The sequence below is a fragment of the Corvus moneduloides genome, chromosome 15 (genome assembly GCF_009650955.1).
Source record: "Corvus moneduloides isolate bCorMon1 chromosome 15, bCorMon1.pri, whole genome shotgun sequence".
NCBI classification, from domain to species: domain Eukaryota; kingdom Metazoa; phylum Chordata; class Aves; order Passeriformes; family Corvidae; genus Corvus; species Corvus moneduloides.
The window spans coordinates 19295445-19315601 of NC_045490.1; the positions used below are offsets into that span (position 1 = coordinate 19295445).

Genomic DNA, 20157 nt, shown 5'->3' on the forward strand with positions numbered 1-20157 from the left:
CCTGACCCATGTCAAAGGTGACATCTGAAATTGAAGCTTTTGATAGGTAAGTCATGGATTGCAACTGGGAGAGGGACCATGAACAGGGTAACCAGTTTAGGAAATGCTGGGAGGGATTTTGAAGGCTGCATGGTGGGAAAAGGTGTCCATCAGGGGCCCCCTAAGGCTTTTCCTCAAGTGCAGCAGGTATACTTACATGTCTTAGAGCACACTAATGCATCCACCACACTCACAGAAATGCCATATAACTTTATCCCTTGCTAACCTAGGTGCCTATTGAAATAATGGCTACAGCTTTTGACTCGGGACAAAGCCAGAGACTCAAGAACCTGGATGCACTTAGTAGATGAATTGTCAGGATTTGGCTTGTATGCCCCTAAACTTGTGCATTGATCTTGGTTTTCTTTATCTTAGCTGGCTAAGAGGCTAACCCGGCTATCGCAGGGCCTTCCAAGACTGCCGAGGAGGACTCATTTTGCATCCCATGTGGATTCATGTTGCTAGTCATCTGAAAGATAAGTCGGGGTCTATGACTTGGAGATGGGATGATAGCAGGGTAGTGAGTCAGAAATTCCTGGCACAGATTTAGTAGTTAGTGCAGGGGTAAGGGATGCCCTCTAGAAGGCCTTTTAGGACAGCTAAAGGTAGCTGCTCTACTTTTGATTGCAACCGTAGGGTGTGCAGTGCAGAGCAGTTCCAGTCTGTATTGTTTAGTGTGCTGTGTTGTCTACCGTGTTTTCAGGCTCCCTTGGATCAGATGTGTCTGCCTTTTACCCTCCAGGACCTTATCCCAAGTGTTAGCCGTCATCCCTAGGTTCTTGAACATTCTCACTTCTCGGCACGTTGCCAGTATAATTTGTTCTCTTATTGGTGGGTTTGGCCGTGTCTCAGAATCGCATCTCGGAAGCATTGAGTTGGATGTCTTTTGAGGCCTTGTTCCCGGCTGTATTGCTATCCATCCTTTCCAGCTGTGAGTTCTAATGTCCTGGGGCTTATAAGATTGTAAGGATATGGGGAGCATTCTGAATGTAGCATTGTCTTGCAGCTGTCTTGATCATTGTGACCGACAGTTCTTATAATGAGTCACTCTGTTACGATCTTTTCTTCCACTCCTTAGAGGCTCCTCCATCCACCGTTTCCATGCCATCGGTGGTCTCTTTTGGTGTCATCTCGGTCCTCACTGTCATTCTTCTCCCTGAGAGCTTTTTTTATTGTCCTTGTGTCATGCTGATTGTAGCATAATGTGTTGTTTGTGTTTAGCCTGGAACTGCTCTGCCCTGTGGAATAGACTGGGGGGTAGGTGGAGTAGAAAGAAGACTTTACAGGTAAGCTGTAGCTTTGCTTAGCCATCTGAGCCACACCTCAGATGGAGTGACTGCGGCCAGTCCATGTGGGGCTCGGGAGGAGTGGTATGGCGGTGTCTTGCAGTTTTCTAGCCCTTTGTCTCAATGCATGCTCTTGTTGGATCCCAGGTGGTGTGCTTTGAGAAATGAGAACTTGGGAAAGGGAGGTATAAATGGTGGTAATGTAGGGTGTAGTTTGGCTTCTAGATGGTATTCCCAGATTGACACAGGATGGCTAGAGCTGTTAAGTTCTCGTGCAGCACTTTGGCCTTTGTCATTGCTTTCTTTCAGATGCAGATGGATTAAATCTGTGGCAGAGCACCCCACACTGGGAGAGGGGGGTCCTGCAGGAAGGTCAGTCACCACTTGTCTTTGCGGGGCAAGTTGTAAATGGTGGCTGTGTTACAGCATTGTTCTTTGTCTTTATTTATAGGAGGTAAAGCTTGATCTCAGCAGTCAAGGTGAAGCAAGTGAGGTAAGCGGTGACCGTTGGAGAGTAGAAGTTGTTATTCCTTGGATGCCAGGTTCTGGTGCAGCTCTAAGCATCCATTGTCATTGTGTGTTTTAGGCGGTCCACTTGTATTACGCTGCACCCCCTCACCGACCGGCCAATGGACCTGGCTTGCCAACCTTGTGAGCCGTTGGTAAACATTATGGGACTCTGCAATGAAGCCTTTACCTTTTCCATTCAAAGGTGCTGTCCGGGTAGCCTTGGGCAATGGCCGAGGAGTTGCGGCAAGTCGGGGAGGGAGGAGGAGCGAGGGTCTGCTCAAGTTTCAGCAATGCCTCATCATCACGTCTCCCCTTAACACAGGCATACCCTGCGGAGACTGCATTGGCCCTGGAGCGCAGCCAAAGCGTGCGGCCCCAGGACCATGGCCTTCTTAGGAGATGGTGAGTAGCGGAATTGTCAGGGTTTGGCTGATGTGCCACTAAGTTTGTGCACTGATGTTTGGTTTTCTTTATTGTAGCCGACTAAGAGACAACAGCCCGGTGACAGCAGGAGCTTCCCGGATGGCGAGGCTGCCTTCTTTTGTGCCTGAAGATTTGCATCCCCAGACATCCGAGAGATTGAGGGCTATGACCCAGAGAGGGGATGAGAGCAGGGTGTTGGGTCGGGGCTCACTGCGAGGGATTTTTGAGTCGGCTTTGGAGGCGGGGTTGTCCAAGAAGGGGCCCCTAAGGCCACATAAGGGGAAAGTCTCCCTTTTGATCACAATGCTGAGGTACGCAGGGCAGGGCAGACCCAGTGCATGTTGTGTCATATGTCTATCATGCGTTCTGTGTCGTGTTTTCTACCTTAGCCCTTCGATGTGTTTGCGGTCATTCTTTTCGCTGAGGGTTTTCTCTCCTTGTCGTCTCCTCATTTGTCATCTGCTGTGTCACGGGTGTCTGCATGGGTTTGGTCCGGAGCTGCTCTGCCCTGCACAGTCTGGCACATAGGTGTAATAGGACAAGGCCCGGGCACTTGAAATTTGTAATGTAGAGTGTAGTTTGGCCACTAGATGGCATTCCTATATTGACGCAGGATGGCTGGAGCTGTTAAGTTCTCATGCAGCACTTTGACATTTTTCATCGCTTTCTTTCAGATGCAGATGGATTAAATCCGTGGCAGAGCGCCCCACACCGGGAGAGGGGGGTCCCGCAAAAAGGTCAGTCGCTGTTTGTGTTTGCTGGGCAAGTGTAAACGGTGGCTATGTTACAGCATTGTTCTTTGTTTTTAGGAGGTAAAGCCGGATAGCAGCAGTCAAAGTGAAGTGAGCGAGGTAAGCGGTGACCGGTGGAAAGAAAAAGTTGTTATTCCTTGGGTGTCAAGTTCTGGTACAGCTCTAAGCACCCATAGTCATTTGTGTTTTAGGTGGTCTGCTTGTATTATGCCACACCCCGTCACCGACCGGCCGATGGGCCCGGCTCACTGCCCTCGTGAGCCCTCCAGAAGTGTTGTGGGACTCTGCAACGAAGCCTTTACCTTTTCCATTTGAAGGTGCTGTCTGGGCAGCCTTTGGCAACGGCCGAGTAGTTGTGGTGAGTTGGGGAAGGAGGAGGAGTAAGGGTCCGCTCAAGTTTCAGCAATGCCACATCACCTTGTCTCCTCTTAACCCAGGTATACCCTGCGATGACGGTGTCGGCCTTGGAGCGTGGCTGAAGTGTGCGGCCCAAGAACCCCAGCTTTCTTAGGAGATAGTGAGCATTGGAATTGTTGGGTTTTGGCCGAGGTGCCACTAAGTTTGTGCACTGATGTTTGGTTTTCTTTACTGTAGCCGACTAAGAGAACAGCCCGGCGACTGCAGGAGCTTCCAGGACGGCCAGGCTGCCTTCTTTTGCGCCCGAGGAGGATTTGCATCCCTGGATGTCCCTGAAATAAGTCAAAGGGATGAAAGCGGGGTGTCAGGTTGGGGCTTGCTGGGAGGGAATATTGAGTCAGCTTCAGAGATGGGGATACCCAAGAAGGGGACCCTTAGGCCCCATAAAGGGAAAGTCTAACTTTTGATCACAAGGCCGAGGTAGGCCAGGCAGAGCAGACCCAGTGCACGTTGTGTCACTTGTCTATTGTGCGTTCTGTCTCTATTGGGCGTCTAGTGTCTTCTGCCTTAGCCCTTTGATGTGCTTGTGGTCATTCTTCTTGCCGAGAGTTTTCTCTCCTTGTCGCTTCCCCTTGTTTGTTATCTGCTGTGTCACAGGTGCCTCCATGGGTTTGGTCCGGAGCTGCTCTGCCCTGTTGCATAGCCTGGCCTATAGGTGTAATAGGACAGGGCCTGGGGAGTGGAAATTTGTAGTGTAAGGTGTAGTTTGGCCACTAGATGGTATTCCTAGATTGACACAGGATGGCTAGAGCTGTTAAGTTCTCATGCAGCACTTTGGCCTTTGTCATCGCTTTCTTTCAGATGCAGATGGATTAAATCCGTGGCAGAGAGCCCCACACTGGGTGAGGGGCTCCCTGTAGGAAGGTGAGTTGCTGTTTGTGTTTGCTGGGCAAGTGTAAACGGTGGCTATGTTACAGCATTGTTCTTTGCCTTTGTTTTTAGGAGGTAAAGCCAGATAGCAGCAGTCAAAGTGAAGTGAGCGAGGTAAGCGGTGACCGGTGGAAAGAAGTTGTTATTCCTTGGGTGTCAAGTTCTGGTACAGCTCTAAGCATCCATCTAAGCTCAGCTAGCCAAAATCCTTAAGGAGAAAGAAAAGCAACTCCAGCTGCAACAGAGGTAAGACTGGCAGGGTGAAATGTCTGGTTTAGCAATGAAAGAAAAGAAAAGATGATGTCCCAGCCCATTTCCTGTGACCTTTCCCTCCAGACTGTGGGATGTGTGTTAATGTTAGAGCTGATTGGTGTGTTAAGTGAAATGTGTGCGCTTGGGTCCCAGAGGATTAAAATGAACACTTTAATTTAATGGAAGCCTTTCATTAACATGTGCTCACCTGAAATCACTTAAAACTGTTTTGGCCTGTCTGAAACAAAAACCGTGCACTGAGCCAAAGTTAAAATAGGTGGAGCGTTTTTGGTAGTGGAGCAGTTGCCTGAATTCCTTGGTTATTTGAATTCATGGTTTTGTGCTGTCCAGGCAGGTGGGTGTGAAAGCTGTACATGTATTTATAGCAAAGCAGCAATTCTGGTCCTGTGTTCAGATTTGCTGTTCAAAGCTGTGGTTAAACCCAGCCCAGCCCTGCTCCTGCTGCTCCCTGGGAGCTGCAGGGGTCAGACAGGTGAAGGAGAGTTGGGTTGTCAACTTTAACTCAGCACAAAGTAAAAACATCTTGCTGAGTTGCACAATGATTTCCTGTGGCAGCGGAGAAAGTGGGAGAAGCAGAGAAACCTCAGCAGAATTCTGCATGGGGCACCTGATCTCCTTTCCACTTTGCCCTGGGAATGCATTTTAATGCTTCCTCCCAGGTTAATGATTGTTTCAACAAGCAGATCCAGAGGCAAAAGTAATGCAGCACATCAGTTTTCCATGAAATTCTAGTGTGCCAGGATCATCTCTGCCCTGCTTTGGTTTGATTTTGGGAGCTGCAGAGTGACAGGGTCACTCCCAGTGCCACTCCTTGCACCTGGAATTCCTGAGAGCTTGGTCACTGCCACTTCCAGCTCTTCCCACTGCCAGGATGGGAGTATGGAGAGCATTCCCAGCTTGTGCTGCCTCCCAATGGGGCAGGGAAGGGTGGCACCTGGCAAGCAGGGCCCTTTGGCCTCCTCAGCTGCTCCAGCTCAGCAGCAGTTGTGAGTCAGGCCTGAAAGCCTACCTGGAGTGGAGGCTCATTAGCTTGTGAGTGATGTAAAGTGATTGATTCTGAAATGAATTTTGATCCAGTGAGTAATTGTGAAGTAATTAGAATCACCCAGTATTGTGGCCAGGTCGGGAGTGCTTGGACTCTGACACTTGGCTCCATTTGGAGGCAGAGTCTGTTCAGAGACTCAAGATTTTTAGGCTAAGGTTGAGTTAAAGGCTCACATTATTTCCTTGTTCCTTTTCTGCCCTGTTTCTGGTAAATTCTGTAGCTTACCACTGAAGGATGGTGAATTGAGGGTGCAATTCCTTATTCTGGTCCTTGGCCTTGGGTCTGAGTGTGGGATCACTTAATGTGAGAGTTACAGGCCTGGCCAGTCTGGCACTAAAGGAGGTTTTGGGCTCTCAGTGAGGGACACATGCTGGGAAAAATTGTCTTGTGAAAGGGAGCCTGAGTAACCCCCAGGTGGGAGCAGGGTTTAATCCTGGTGCACCAGGCTGGGTTCTCAGGGCTTGTATAACCATGAGCTCCTCAGCTGTGCCAGGAGGGATCCTGTTCCTTGGCTGCCAGTGCTGCACTTCCAAGGATGGAGCTTTTCCTTCATGGAGAAACAACTTCCTGGGCCACACCAGAGCTTTTTGTGTCACCTGCTTTGGGAGGTTCTTCCTTGCCCGTGGAGAAGTTGGGTCTCGCACAGGTCTGCTGCGGAGCACCTGTGCTACCACCTTTGAAGAGCCACACTGGAGGTGTCAGTGAGCCCCTCAGTGTCTGCCCAGCCTAGAGCAGGGCTGGGAGGGCAGGGGGCTCAGGGAGTGCTCATTCCTGGTGGTGTTGGAGCTCTGAGCCCAGCCCTGAGCTGGGTTTGTGGCTCTGAGGGCACGGGGAGTGTCCGGAGCAGGCCTGGCCTGGGCAGAGTAGGAACTCCTGGAGTAACTCCTGAGTAACCCACACCTTCCACACGAGAGGGAGGCACTCCCAGAGTCAGGTGCTGTTTCCTCAGAGGTGCTTTGGGGTTTAATTTTGTTCTCACAGTGACTCCTCTCACCTGGGAACCCCATGGTTACCTACAGAGGGTCTGAGGCCTTAGGGATGTAAATATGGACAGGAGGGATTGGAATCTGCATATCAGGGAGTCTTCCCCTTGCCCACAGGAGAGTGTGCAGAACTCTTCTGTGTGATGATAATGTTTTCATACTTCAGGTGTGAAAATAAAAAATGGGAGAAATCTCGTTTTTCTGGCAGCACACAAAGAACTTTCTTCTGTGTCACCACTAAAACTCTATGAGGGGATGAACACCTGGGAATCTGAAAGACACATACCTGGAAAGCATCAATATGAATGGATTTTTCTGCTTCTTTTTGCACTTGAAAGAAAGGTGAAAGTTACAGGCTGAGTCAAGCTTTTACCCTTTATTTCAATCAATTCAGTTATTGCTAAATATGGCTACACACAAATTTTGTACCCTTTTCTCCTGTGCCTTTTGCATCCCAGCTGCTGTTGTCCATACAAAAGGAGGCAAAGGGGAGAGTAGAGCATAAATAGCACAGAAAATGAGAGGTGAGTTGCTGGGTTTTCCTCCCCTTTGCTCTGCTTTGCACGGGACTGAGCTGCCCAGTGCCCTTTGAATATTGAACTCAGCCTCACTGTGCTGCTAGTTATTTCATTTTCCTATTGCATTAATCAGAGCCATTATTTTTGCCCCCTTAATTAGCGCTGGAGAAAGTGCTGCAGAAAAGAAGACCAAGAAAAAAAGGTATGTGGGCACCGGTGGGGACTGGTCCTGCACCGGCTGTTCCAGCAGGACTTTTGGGGGGGGGGGGGGGGGGTGGCAAAAGTCAACTTTACAAATTATTTTTGGTTTTATTGCTTTGAGCCTGTTAGAGGCTTTTGTCTGACAGACATCTGGAGAATTTCTACTCCTCCCTGTCCAAAAACTCTCAAGTTTTTACTCTCTGTTTTCCTCCCTGCTGATTTTCCTCCCCCTGCGTGATCTTGCTGTAGTAATAAAAGTCTTCCTATTTCTGCCTCAGAGTGCATCAGGAGTCTCTGAAACAAGACTGGCTCAGGGTTTCTGGTCCCTCAGTGCTCCACCTGCCCATCCTGCTCTGACTTGTGCTGTTTTCATTCCCTTCTCCTGCCAGTTCTCTCTCTCTCAAGCTCTGTGTAGAGAATGCAATAAAACATCTAAAAAACTCCAACCCCATAACCAAACCCCCTTGATCCCAAACTAAACCAAAATCCAGGAAATAACCCTGCCCCTCTCCAAGTCCTGGTTGGAGCCAAGAACTCTTTGCACATTGTTTGTACTTTATGTTTACTTGGGAATTTGCTTTCTTAGCAAATGGAAAGGAGGAACAGCCAGAACTGTGGCTCTAACACTCCTGGGATCGTGTTGGGAGTTTGACTCTGGGGAAAGTCTGTGCAGTAACAGCCCCAGCATCTCTTCCCCTTTATTGTCAGTTCTCTGTCTCGCAGTCTGATCTCACTCAGTTTTCAGGAGGTGTTTAAAGGCCAGGCCTTTGCTGTGTGTGGCAGGCAGGAAATAAGGCAGAGCAGATGTCTAAAAGGCTCCTTTATTCCAGGCTGCCCTGTGGAATGTGCTTTGTTGGAATGCTGGGCTGCTGTCTCAGTGTGTTTTAGCCAAGGCTGCTTTCCCAGAAGTGCCAGTTTATTGCTAGAGTTACTCAGGACTGGTGAGATCATGAATTAACTGGTTTTGAGCTGGGCGGCTCAGGCCTCTTCCTGCCTCAGCTTCCTCAGGTGCTGCAGCCTGTGCTGGCATGATTTACTGAGTATTTGAGCTCCAAACCAGTGCAACAATGAGCAGAGCAGAAGGGTTCGTGGAGAAGGGGGTGGTTTGGCCACTTTTCCCTTGAAGTGGGGGGGTGTATGAGAAGAAAAAGGATTTAAATGGAGGAGAAAACACTCAGTTTCTGTAATTGTGTTTGAACTTAGGAGGATCCCACTTCATCTACGATTTGGAGGGTCTCAATTGAAGGAACACACAACGTTTTCATGATTTTGTATCTCAATTGGCAGGGAATCACCGTTTTCCATTATTTTCGTATCAAAATGGAAGAAGAAAGCCTTTATGGTGCTGTTTGATGGATTTGAATTGAGGGAAACTGCCCCGTTTTCATCATCTTAAGGTTAAAATTGAGGGCAAAACACCACTGTCCCTGGTTTTAAAGGGCTTCCCTTGAGAAGAACCTCTTTATGTGCCATTATAAGAGTTCCATCGAGGGGGGACCCTCATTTGCAGGGACCTTCATAGAGGAAAAATGTATCCAAAAGCCCCCAAAATGGTGTTTCTTGAGGGAAATTGAAGAGGAAGCTGCATTTCCCCTCATTTTAGGAGGCTAAATTGAGCAAAACTCCCCCTTGATTCACTTTTTATTTGGGTTTAAATTTAGGGGAGACCCTCCTTATGCATCAATTACGGGTCTAAATTGAGAGGGAACCTCCGTTTTCCCCTTGATTCAAGGCTTTGAAAGGGTGACTAAAGGGAGTTTTCCCTTAATTCATTAAGAAATTGAAAAAGAACAGTAAAGATGAGCTGGCGCTGCCGGTTTGGACTCAATGTATCGGTCGGGATTGCAAACTCCGACAGACACCGAGGGCCGACGGACGCCCAGCAGTGACTGTGTCACGCCCTGACAGATCAAACAGGGGCTGGAAGCTCCATGGAGCAGCTCAGCGCCTGCTCCACTCTTGCCCCCCAAAGCCCGGGATGGACCGGCGGGTCTGGACACATCCCCATTGAGGGGGGGCAGAGCCGCTGGTCGGGGGCCCCGGGGGATCCTTTATCCCCCTCGTGCAGCTGCGAACTGCCGAGGACGAAGTCCTCGTTCCTAGGCTTGAACCCCTGCAGGTTTACCTCTCGTTCTCTTGCTCTGATTTGTTTGACAAGAAATTCAATTTATTCCCCCCAGTCGTGTCTCTTACTCCAGTGACCCGTGAGTGATCTGTCTAGGCCCTTTTCCCGATCCTCAAGTCTTTCCTGATGTGTTCTGTTCCCTGCCCAGGGTGAGGAGGAGAGGGAGAGAGCGGTTTTGCTGCCACCAGGCACCTGGCCAGGCCCAGCCCACCCCAATAATCCCTGCGATAATTCACGCCACCATTACCCAGGCGCGCGGCGGGTCCGGCTCCGCGGGCAGGCGGCTACAGTAGTTCAAAGTGGGCAAACTGGGACGGAGTGAGAGGAAGCAGGTGGTGGCAGTGGGTGAAATGTCTCTGCTGCGACCTGCCTGGGAAAGGAGGAGGGAGAACCTGGTGCAAAGTAAAGGGGAGAGAAAGAGGGACAAGGCTGGAGCTGTGGAAGGAAGCGGAGATGGCCAAGGGGCAGCTGAGCATTTTGCTTTCCAACTCTGTGGGGGGAAAGAAAGCGCTGTCAAATCCATCCAGGAAAACAGAGGAGAAAGAGCAGGTGGTGGAAATCGCCGGCAATTTGGATTCAATTTGTCTGTCTGAACTGCAAACGCCGACAGACACCGAGCACCGCTGGACGCCCGCTGGCGTTGCGGTGTGTCCTGCTCCGGCTGCAGCCCGCCTGGCGAGACCCCCAGCAGCAGCTGCCCGGGGGCTGCGGATCGGGGAGCAGCCAATCGGAAGCGTTGCAGCGTGCGGCAGCCAATAGGAGCCCTGGCTACTCCGGCAGCCAATGGAAAGCGCCGTTACCTGAGGGACCAGGCACAGCTCGAAGCCCCTCACAGCGGCTTCGTTTTTTGGGACATTTGTGGAAAGTTCGGAGTTCATTTTTTTTTTTTCTTTAGCTGACCTTTTCCAGGACAGGAGGGATTCCGGCGCGGGGGATATCCCGCCTCGGGCGCTTCTGGGCGGTTTTGAGGCGGGGGGAGCCCACCGCGGCAGTGGCGGGAAAAGGGGTTGCGGAGTATAAAAGGGGGCGCCGGCGTCGCGGCCCCTCAGTCGGGGGGCGGCGGCGGCGGCGGCAGGAGCTCCGCGGGCTGGCCCGGATGCGGGGACGCCGCCCTGTGCGGCCGAAGCCGCCGGCCCTGAGGCGCGGGGAAAGCGGCGTGGCAGCCGCGCATCGGCTCCGTCATCGGAAGCACCGCTTCGTGCCGGTAGGGAGCGGGAGAACGCGGCGGCGGGCGGCGGGTGGCGAGTGCCGTCGGCGAGAAAATATTGACAATGGTCTAAGAAATATTCGAAAGGTACTGCAGGAGGTGTGGCCGCTGCCCCGTGTCACTAAAAGAGCTGCACCGCGGGACCGTTGGGGCAGCGCTGCTGATAAAAAAGAGCAGCACGGGAAAGGCTGGGAAGTGTGAGCGGAATAAAATATTGACAAAGGTCTAAGAAATATTCGAAAGGTACTGCAGGAGGTGTGGCCGCTGCCCCGTGTCACTAAAAGAGCTGCACCGCGGGACCGTCGGGGCAGCGCTGCTGGTTAAAAAGGGGCCCGGAAAGGCTGAGAGGTGTAAAGGGAATAAAATGCTGAGCATGGTAAAAGAGGTACAATAAAGGTACTGCAGCAGGAGTGGCCGCTGCCCCGTGTCACTAAAAGAGCTGCACCGAGGGACCGTCGGGGCAGCGCTGCTGGTTAAAAAGGGGCCCGGAAAGGCTGAGAGGTGTAAAGGGAATAAAATGCTGAGCATGGTGAAAGAGGTACAATAAAGGTACTGCAGGAGGTGTGGCCGCTGCCCCGTGTCACTAAAAGAGCTGCACCGAGGGACGCACGGCAGAGCAGCGCTGCTGGTTAAAAAGAGCTGCACGGGAAAGGCTGGGAAGTGTGAGCGGAATAAAATATTGACAAAGGTCTAAGAAATATTCGAAAGGTACTGCAGCAGGAGTGGCCGCTGCCCCGTGTCACTAAAAGAGCTGCACCGCGGGACCGTCGGGGCAGCGCTGCTGGTTAAAAAGGGGCCCGGAAAGGCTGAGAGGTGTAAAGGGAATAAAATGCTGAGCATGGTAAAAGAGGTACAATAAAGGTACTGCAGCAGGTGTGGCCGCTGCCCCGTGTCAGTAAAAGAGCTGCACCGCGGGACCGTCGGGGCAGGGCTGCTGGTTAAAAAGGGGCCCGGAAAGGCTGAGAGGTGTAAAGGGAATAAAATGCTGAGCATGGTAAAAGAGGTACAATAAAGGTACTGCAGGAGGTGTGGCCGCTGCCCCGTGTCACTAAAAGAGCTGCACCGAGGGACCCACGGCAGGGCAGCGCTGCTGGTTAAAAAGAGCTGCACGGGAAAGGCTGGGAAGTGTGAGCGGAATAAAATATTGACAAAGGTCTAAGAAATATTCGAAAGGTACTGCAGCAGGAGTGGCCGCTGCCCCGTGTCACTAAAAGAGCTGCACCGCGGGACCGTCGGGGCAGCGCTGCTGGTTAAAAAGGGGCCCGGAAAGGCTGAGAGGTGTAAAGGGAATAAAATGCTGAGCATGGTAAAAGAGGTAAAATAAAGGTACTGCAGCAGGAGTGGCCGCTGCCCCGTGTCACTAAAAGAGCTGCACCGCGGGACCGTCGGGGCAGCGCTGCTGGTTAAAAAGGGGCCCGGAAAGGCTGAGAGGTGTAAAGGGAATAAAATGCTGAGCATGGTAAAAGAGGTACAATAAAGGTACTGCAGCAGGTGTGGCCGCTGCCCCGTGTCACTAAAAGAGCTGCACCGCGGGACCGTCGGGGCAGCGCTGCTGGTAAAAAAGGGGCCCGGAAAGGCTGAGAGGTGTAAAGGGAATAAAATGCTGAGCATGGTGAAAGAGGTAAAATAAAGGTACTGCAGCAGGTGTGGCCGCTGCCCCGTGTCACTAAAAGAGCTGCACCGCGGGACCGTCGGGGCAGCGCTGCTGGTTAAAAAGGGGCCCGGAAAGGCTGAGAGGTGTAAAGGGAATAAAATGCTGAGCATGGTGAAAGAGGTACAATAAAGGTACTGCAGCAGGTGTGGCCGCTGCCCCGTGTCAGTAAAAGAGCTGCACCGAGGGACCCACGGCAGAGCAGCGCTGCTGGTTAAAAAGAGCTGCACGGGAAAGGCTGGGAAGTGTGAGCGGAATAAAATATTGACAAAGGTCTAAGAAATATTCGAAAGGTACTGCAGGAGGTGTGGCCGCTGCCCCGTGTCACTAAAAGAGCTGCACCGCGGGACTGTCGGGGCAGCGCTGCTGGTTAAAAAGGGGCCCGGAAAGGCTGAGAGGTGTAAAGGGAATAAAATGCTGAGCATGGTGAAAGAGGTACAATAAAGGTACTGCAGCAGGAGTGGCCGCTGCCCCGTGTCAGTAAAAGAGCTGCACCGCGGGACCGTCGGGGCAGCGCTGCTGGTTAAAAAGGGGCCCGGAAAGGCTGAGAGGTGTAAAGGGAATAAAATGCTGAGCATGGTGAAAGAGGTAAAATAAAGGTACCGAAGCAGGTGTGGCCGCTGCCCCGTGTCACTAAAAGAGCTGCACCGCGGGACCGTCGGGGCAGGGCTGCTGGTTAAAAAGGGGCCCGGAAAGGCTGAGAGGTGTAAAGGGAATAAAATGCTGAGCATGGTAAAAGAGGTACAATAAAGGTACTGCAGGAGGTGTGGCCGCTGCCCCGTGTCAGTAAAAGAGCTGCACCGCGGGACTGTCGGGGCAGCGCTGCTGGTTAAAAAGGGGCCCGGAAAGGCTGAGAGGTGTAAAGGGAATAAAATGCTGAGCATGGTGAAAGAGGTAAAATAAAGGTACCGAAGCAGGAGTGGCCGCTGCCCCGTGTCACTGAAAGAGCTGCACCGAGGGACCCACGGCAGAGCAGCGCTGCTGGTTAAAAAGAGCTGCACGGGAAAGGCTGGGAAGTGTGAGCGGAATAAAATATTGACAAAGGTCTAAGAAATATTCGAAAGGTACTGCAGGAGGTGTGGCCGCTGCCCCGTGTCACTAAAAGAGCTGCACCGCGGGACCGTCGGGGCAGCGCTGCTGGTAAAAAAGGGGCCCGGAAAGGCTGAGAGGTGTAAAGGGAATAAAATGCTGAGCATGGTGAAAGAGGTAAAATAAAGGTACTGCAGCAGGTGTGGCCGCTGCCCCGTGTCAGTAAAAGAGCTGCACCGCGGGACCGTCGGGGCAGCGCTGCTGGTTAAAAAGGGGCCCGGAAAGGCTGAGAGGTGTAAAGGGAATAAAATGCTGAGCATGGTGAAAGAGGTAAAATAAAGGTACCGAAGCAGGTGTGGCCGCTGCCCCGTGTCACTAAAAGAGCTGCACCGCGGGACCGTTGGGGCAGCGCTGCTGGTTAAAAAGGGGCCCGGAAAGGCTGAGAGGTGTAAAGGGAATAAAATGCTGAGCATGGTAAAAGAGGTACAATAAAGGTACTGCAGCAGGAGTGGCCGCTGCCCCGTGTCACTGAAAGAGCTGCACCGAGGGACCCACGGCAGAGCAGCGCTGCTGGTTAAAAAGAGCTGCACGGGAAAGGCTGGGAAGTGTGAGCGGAATAAAATATTGACAAAGGTCTAAGAAATATTCGAAAGGTACTGCAGGAGGTGTGGCCGCTGCCCCGTGTCACTAAAAGAGCTGCACCGCGGGACCGTCTGGGCAGCGCTGCTGGTTAAAAAGGGGCCCGGAAAGGCTGAGAGGTGTAAAGGGAATAAAATGCTGAGCATGGTAAAAGAGGTACAATAAAGGTACTGAAGCAGGAGTGGCCGCTGCCCCGTGTCACTAAAAGAGCTGCACCGCGGGACCGTCGGGGCAGCGCTGCTGGTTAAAAAGAGCAGCACGGGAAAGGCTGAGAGGTGTGAGCGGAATAAAATACTGACAATGGTCTAAGAAATATTCGAAAGGTACTGCAGGAGGTGTGGCCGCTGCCCCGTGTCACTAAAAGAGCTGCACCGCGGGACCGTCGGGGCAGCGCTGCTGGTAAAAAAGGGGCCCGGAAAGGCTGAGAGGTGTAAAGGGAATAAAATGCTGAGCATGGTAAAAGAGGTACAATAAAGGTACTGCAGCAGGAGTGGCCGCTGCCCCGTGTCACTAAAAGAGCTGCACCGCGGGACCGTCGGGGCAGCGCTGCTGGTTAAAAAGGGGCCCGGAAAGGCTGAGAGGTGTAAAGGGAATAAAATGCTGAGCATGGTGAAAGAGGTAAAATAAAGGTACTGCAGGAGGTGTGGCCGCTGCCCCGTGTCACTAAAAGAGCTGCACCGCGGGACCGTCGGGGCAGCGCTGCTGGTTAAAAAGGGGCCCGGAAAGGCTGAGAGGTGTAAAGGGAATAAAATGCTGAGCATGGTGAAAGAGGTAAAATAAAGGTACTGCAGGAGGTGTGGCCGCTGCCCCGTGTCACTAAAAGAGCTGCACCGCGGGACCGTCGGGGCAGCGCTGCTGGTTAAAAAGGGGCCCGGAAAGGCTGAGAGGTGTAAAGGGAATAAAATGCTGAGCATGGTGAAAGAGGTAAAATAAAGGTACTGCAGGAGGTGTGGCCGCTGCCCCGTGTCACTAAAAGAGCTGCACCGCGGGACCGTCGGGGCAGCGCTGCTGGTTAAAAAGGGGCCCGGAAAGGCTGAGAGGTGTAAAGGGAATAAAATGCTGAGCATGGTGAAAGAGGTAAAATAAAGGTACCGAAGCAGGTGTGGCCGCTGCCCCGTGTCACTGAAAGAGCTGCACCGAGGGACCCACGGCAGAGCAGCGCTGCTGGTTAAAAAGAGCTGCACGGGAAAGGCTGGGAAGTGTGAGCGGAATAAAATATTGACAAAGGTCTAAGAAATATTCGAAAGGTACTGCAGGAGGTGTGGCCGCTGCCCCGTGTCACTAAAAGAGCTGCACCGCGGGACCGTCGGGGCAGCGCTGCTGGTAAAAAAGGGGCCCGGAAAGGCTGAGAGGTGTAAAGGGAATAAAATGCTGAGCATGGTAAAAGAGGTACAATAAAGGTACTGCAGCAGGAGTGGCCGCTGCCCCGTGTCACTAAAAGAGCTGCACCGCGGGACCGTCGGGGCAGCGCTGCTGGTTAAAAAGGGGCCCGGAAAGGCTGAGAGGTGTAAAGGGAATAAAATGCTGAGCATGGTGAAAGAGGTAAAATAAAGGTACCGAAGCAGGTGTGGCCGCTGCCCCGTGTCAGTAAAAGAGCTGCACCGCGGGACCGTCGGGGCAGCGCTGCTGGTTAAAAAGGGGCCCGGAAAGGCTGAGAGGTGTAAAGGGAATAAAATGCTGAGCATGTTAAAAGAGGTACAATAAAGGTACTGCAGGAGGTGTGGCCGCTGCCCCGTGTCACTGAAAGAGCTGCACCGCGGGACCGTCGGGGCAGGGCTGCTGGTTAAAAAGGGGCCCGGAAAGGCTGAGAGGTGTAAAGGGAATAAAATGCTGAGCATGGTGAAAGAGGTAAAATAAAGGTACCGAAGCAGGAGTGGCCGCTGCCCCGTGTCACTGAAAGAGCTGCACCGAGGGACCCACGGCAGAGCAGCGCTGCTGGTTAAAAAGAGCTGCACGGGAAAGGCTGGGAAGTGTGAGCGGAATAAAATATTGACAAAGGTCTAAGAAATATTCGAAAGGTACTGCAGGAGGTGTGGCCGCTGCCCCGTGTCACTAAAAGAGCTGCACCGCGGTACCGTCGGGGCAGCGCTGCTGGTAAAAAAGGGGCCCGGAAAGGCTGAGAGGTGTAAAGGGAATAAAATGCTGAGCATGGTAAAAGAGGTACAATAAAGGTACTGCAGCAGGAGTGGCCGCTGCCCCGTGTCAGTAAAAGAGCTGCACCGCGGGACCGTCGGGGCAGGGCTGCTGGTTAAAAAGGGGCCCGGAAAGGCTGAGAGGTGTAAAGGGAATAAAATGCTGAGCATGGTAAAAGAGGTAAAATAAAGGTACCGAAGCAGGTGTGGCCGCTGCCCCGTGTCAGTAAAAGAGCTGCACCGCGGGACCGTCGGGGCAGCGCTGCTGGTTAAAAAGGGGCCCGGAAAGGCTGAGAGGTGTAAAGGGAATAAAATGCTGAGCATGGTAAAAGAGGTAAAATAAAGGTACTGCAGGAGGTGTGGCCGCTGCCCCGTGTCACTAAAAGAGCTGCACCGAGGGACCCACGGCAGAGCAGCGCTGCTGGTTAAAAAGAGCTGCACGGGAAAGGCTGGGAAGTGTGAGCGGAATAAAATATTGACAAAGGTCTAAGAAATATTCGAAAGGTACTGCAGCAGGAGTGGCCGCTGCCCCGTGTCACTAAAAGAGCTGCACCGCGGGACCGTCGGGGCAGCGCTGCTGGTTAAAAAGGGGCCCGGAAAGGCTGAGAGGTGTAAAGGGAATAAAATGCTGAGCATGGTGAAAGAGGTAAAATAAAGGTACTGCAGGAGGTGTGGCCGCTGCCCCGTGTCACTAAAAGAGCTGCACCGCGGGACCGTCGGGGCAGCGCTGCTGGTTAAAAAGGGGCCCGGAAAGGCTGAGAGGTGTAAAGGGAATAAAATGCTGAGCATGGTGAAAGAGGTAAAATAAAGGTACCGAAGCAGGTGTGGCCGCTGCCCCGTGTCACTAAAAGAGCTGCACCGCGGGACCGTTGGGGCAGCGCTGCTGGTTAAAAAGGGGCCCGGAAAGGCTGAGAGGTGTAAAGGGAATAAAATGCTGAGCATGTTAAAAGAGGTAAAATAAAGGTACTGCAGCAGGAGTGGCCGCTGCCCCGTGTCACTGAAAGAGCTGCACCGAGGGACCCACGGCAGAGCAGCGCTGCTGGTTAAAAAGAGCTGCACGGGAAAGGCTGGGAAGTGTGAGCGGAATAAAATATTGACAAAGGTCTAAGAAATATTCGAAAGGTACTGCAGGAGGTGTGGCCGCTGCCCCGTGTCACTAAAAGAGCTGCACCGCGGGACCGTCGGGGCAGCGCTGCTGGTAAAAAAGGGGCCCGGAAAGGCTGAGAGGTGTAAAGGGAATAAAATGCTGAGCATGGTAAAAGAGGTACAATAAAGGTACTGAAGCAGGAGTGGCCGCTGCCCCGTGTCACTAAAAGAGCTGCACCGCGGGACCGTCGGGGCAGCGCTGCTGGTTAAAAAGAGCAGCACGGGAAAGGCTGAGAGGTGTGAGCGGAATAAAATACTGACAATGGTCTAAGAAATATTCGAAAGGTACTGCAGGAGGTGTGGCCGCTGCCCCGTGTCACTAAAAGAGCTGCACCGCGGGACCGTCGGGGCAGCGCTGCTGGTAAAAAAGGGGCCCGGAAAGGCTGAGAGGTGTAAAGGGAATAAAATGCTGAGCATGGTAAAAGAGGTAAAATAAAGGTACTGCAGCAGGAGTGGCCGCTGCCCCGTGTCACTAAAAGAGCTGCACCGCGGGACCGTCGGTGCAGCGCTGCTGTTTAAAAAGGGGCCCGGAATGGCTGAGAGGTGTAAAGGGAATAAAATGCTGAGCATGGTGAAAGAGGTAAAATAAAGGTACCGAAGCAGGTGTGGCCGCTGCCCCGTGTCACTAAAAGAGCTGCACCGCGGGACCGTCGGGGCAGGGCTGCTGGTTAAAAAGGGGCCCGGAAAGGCTGAGAGGTGTAAAGGGAATAAAATGCTGAGCATGGTGAAAGAGGTAAAATAAAGGTACCGAAGCAGGTGTGGCCGCTGCCCCGTGTCACTAAAAGAGCTGCACCGCGGGACCGTCGGGGCAGCGCTGCTGGTTAAAAAGGGGCCCGGAAAGGCTGAGAGGTGTAAAGGGAATAAAATGCTGAGCATGGTAAAAGAGGTACAATAAAGGTACTGCAGGAGGTGTGGCCGCTGCCCCGTGTCACTAAAAGAGCTGCACCGAGGGACCCACGGCAGAGCAGCGCTGCTGGTTAAAAAGAGCTGCACGGGAAAGGCTGGGAAGTGTGAGCGGAATAAAATATTGACAAAGGTCTAAGAAATATTCGAAAGGTACTGCAGCAGGAGTGGCCGCTGCCCCGTGTCACTAAAAGAGCTGCACCGCGGGACCGTCGGGGCAGCGCTGCTGGTTAAAAAGGGGCCCGGAAAGGCTGAGAGGTGTAAAGGGAATAAAATGCTGAGCATGGTGAAAGAGGTAAAATAAAGGTACTGCAGCAGGTGTGGCCGCTGCCCCGTGTCACTAAAAGAGCTGCACCGCGGGACCGTCGGGGCAGCGCTGCTGGTTAAAAAGGGGCCCGGAAAGGCTGAGAGGTGTAAAGGGAATAAAATGCTGAGCATGGTGAAAGAGGTAAAATAAAGGTACCGAAGCAGGTGTGGCCGCTGCCCCGTGTCACTAAAGAGCTGCACCGCGGGACCGTCGGGGCAGCGCTGCTGGTTAAAAAGGGGCCCGGAAAGGCTGAGAGGTGTAAAGGGAATAAAATGCTGAGCATGGTAAAAGAGGTACAATAAAGGTACTGCAGCAGGAGTGGCCGCTGCCCCGTGTCACTGAAAGAGCTGCACCGAGGGACCCACGGCGGAACAGCGCTGCTGGTTAAAAAGAGCTGCACGGGAAAGGCTGGGAAGTGTGAGCGGAATAAAATATTGACAAAGGTCTAAGAAATATTCGAAAGGTACTGCAGGAGGTGTGGCCGCTGCCCCGTGTCACTAAAAGAGCTGCACCGCGGGACCGTCGGGGCAGCGCTGCTGGTAAAAAAGGGGCCCGGAAAGGCTGAGAGGTGTAAAGGGAATAAAATGCTGAGCATGGTAAAAGAGGTACAATAAAGGTACTGCAGCAGGAGTGGCCGCTGCCCCGTGTCACTAAAAGAGCTGCACCGCGGGACCGTCGGGGCAGCGCTGCTGGTTAAAAAGAGCAGCACGGGAAAGGCTGAGAGGTGTGAGCGGAATAAAATATTGACAATGGTCTAAGAAATATTCGAAAGGTACTGCAGGAGGTGTGGCCGCTGCCCCGTGTCACTAAAAGAGCTGCACCGAGGGACCGTCGGGGCAGCGCTGCTGGTAAAAAAGGGGCCCGGAAAGGCTGAGAGGTGTAAAGGGAATAAAATGCTGAGCATGGTAAAAGAGGTACAATAAAGGTACTGCAGCAGGAGTGGCCGCTGCCCCGTGTCAGTAAAAGAGCTGCACCGCGGGACCGTCGGGGCAGCGCTGCTGGTTAAAAAGGGGCCCGGAAAGGCTGAGAGGTGTAAAGGGAATAAAATGCTGAGCATGGTGAAAGAGGTAAAATAAAGGTACCGAAGCAGGTGTGGCCGCTGCCCCGTGTCACTAAAAGAGCTGCACCGCGGGACCGTCGGGGCAGCGCTGCTGGTTAAAAAGGGGCCCGGAAAGGCTGAGAGGTGTAAAGGGAATAAAATGCTGAGCATGGTGAAAGAGGTAAAATAAAGGTACTGCAGGAGGTGTGGCCGCTGCCCCGTGTCACTAAAAGAGCTGCACCGCGGGACCGTCGGGGCAGCGCTGCTGGTTAAAAAGGGGCCCGGAAAGGCTGAGAGGTGTAAAGGGAATAAAATGCTGAGCATGGTGAAAGAGGTAAAATAAAGGTACCGAAGCAGGTGTGGCCGCTGCCCCGTGTCACTGAAAGAGCTGCACCGAGGGACCCACGGCAGAGCAGCGCTGCTGGTTAAAAAGAGCTGCACGGGAAAGGCTGGGAAGTGTGAGCGGAATAAAATATTGACAAAGGTCTAAGAAATATTCGAAAGGTACTGCAGGAGGTGTGGCCGCTGCCCCGTGTCACTAAAAGAGCTGCACCGCGGTACCGTCGGGGCAGCGCTGCTGGTAAAAAAGGGGCCCGGAAAGGCTGAGAGGTGTAAAGGGAATAAAATGCTGAGCATGGTAAAAGAGGTACAATAAAGGTACT

At 52.6% G+C, this 20157-nt stretch overlaps 2 long non-coding RNA genes across 3 annotated transcripts; both read left to right on the forward strand.

Moving 5' to 3' along the window:
* Positions 1 to 409: 409 nt before the first annotated feature.
* On the forward strand, positions 410 to 2077 carry LOC116451666. Its single transcript, XR_004243278.1, has 3 exons — positions 410 to 1697; positions 1777 to 1818; positions 1912 to 2077. It is a non-coding gene; the product is annotated as an uncharacterized LOC116451666 (long non-coding RNA).
* A 15-nt stretch (positions 2078 to 2092) lies between these two features.
* Positions 2093 to 9774, forward strand: LOC116451665. Of its 2 annotated transcripts, XR_004243277.1 has the most exons (9): positions 2093 to 2237; positions 2315 to 2569; positions 2933 to 2995; positions 3068 to 3109; positions 3202 to 3368; positions 3448 to 4291; positions 4370 to 4543; positions 7277 to 7318; positions 7596 to 9774. It is a non-coding gene; the product is annotated as an uncharacterized LOC116451665 (long non-coding RNA). The 2 variants fall into 2 exon arrangements; XR_004243276.1 differs by lacking the exon at positions 7596 to 9774 and having other exon boundaries at positions 7277 to 7368.
* The last annotated feature ends 10383 nt before the right edge of the window (positions 9775 to 20157 follow it).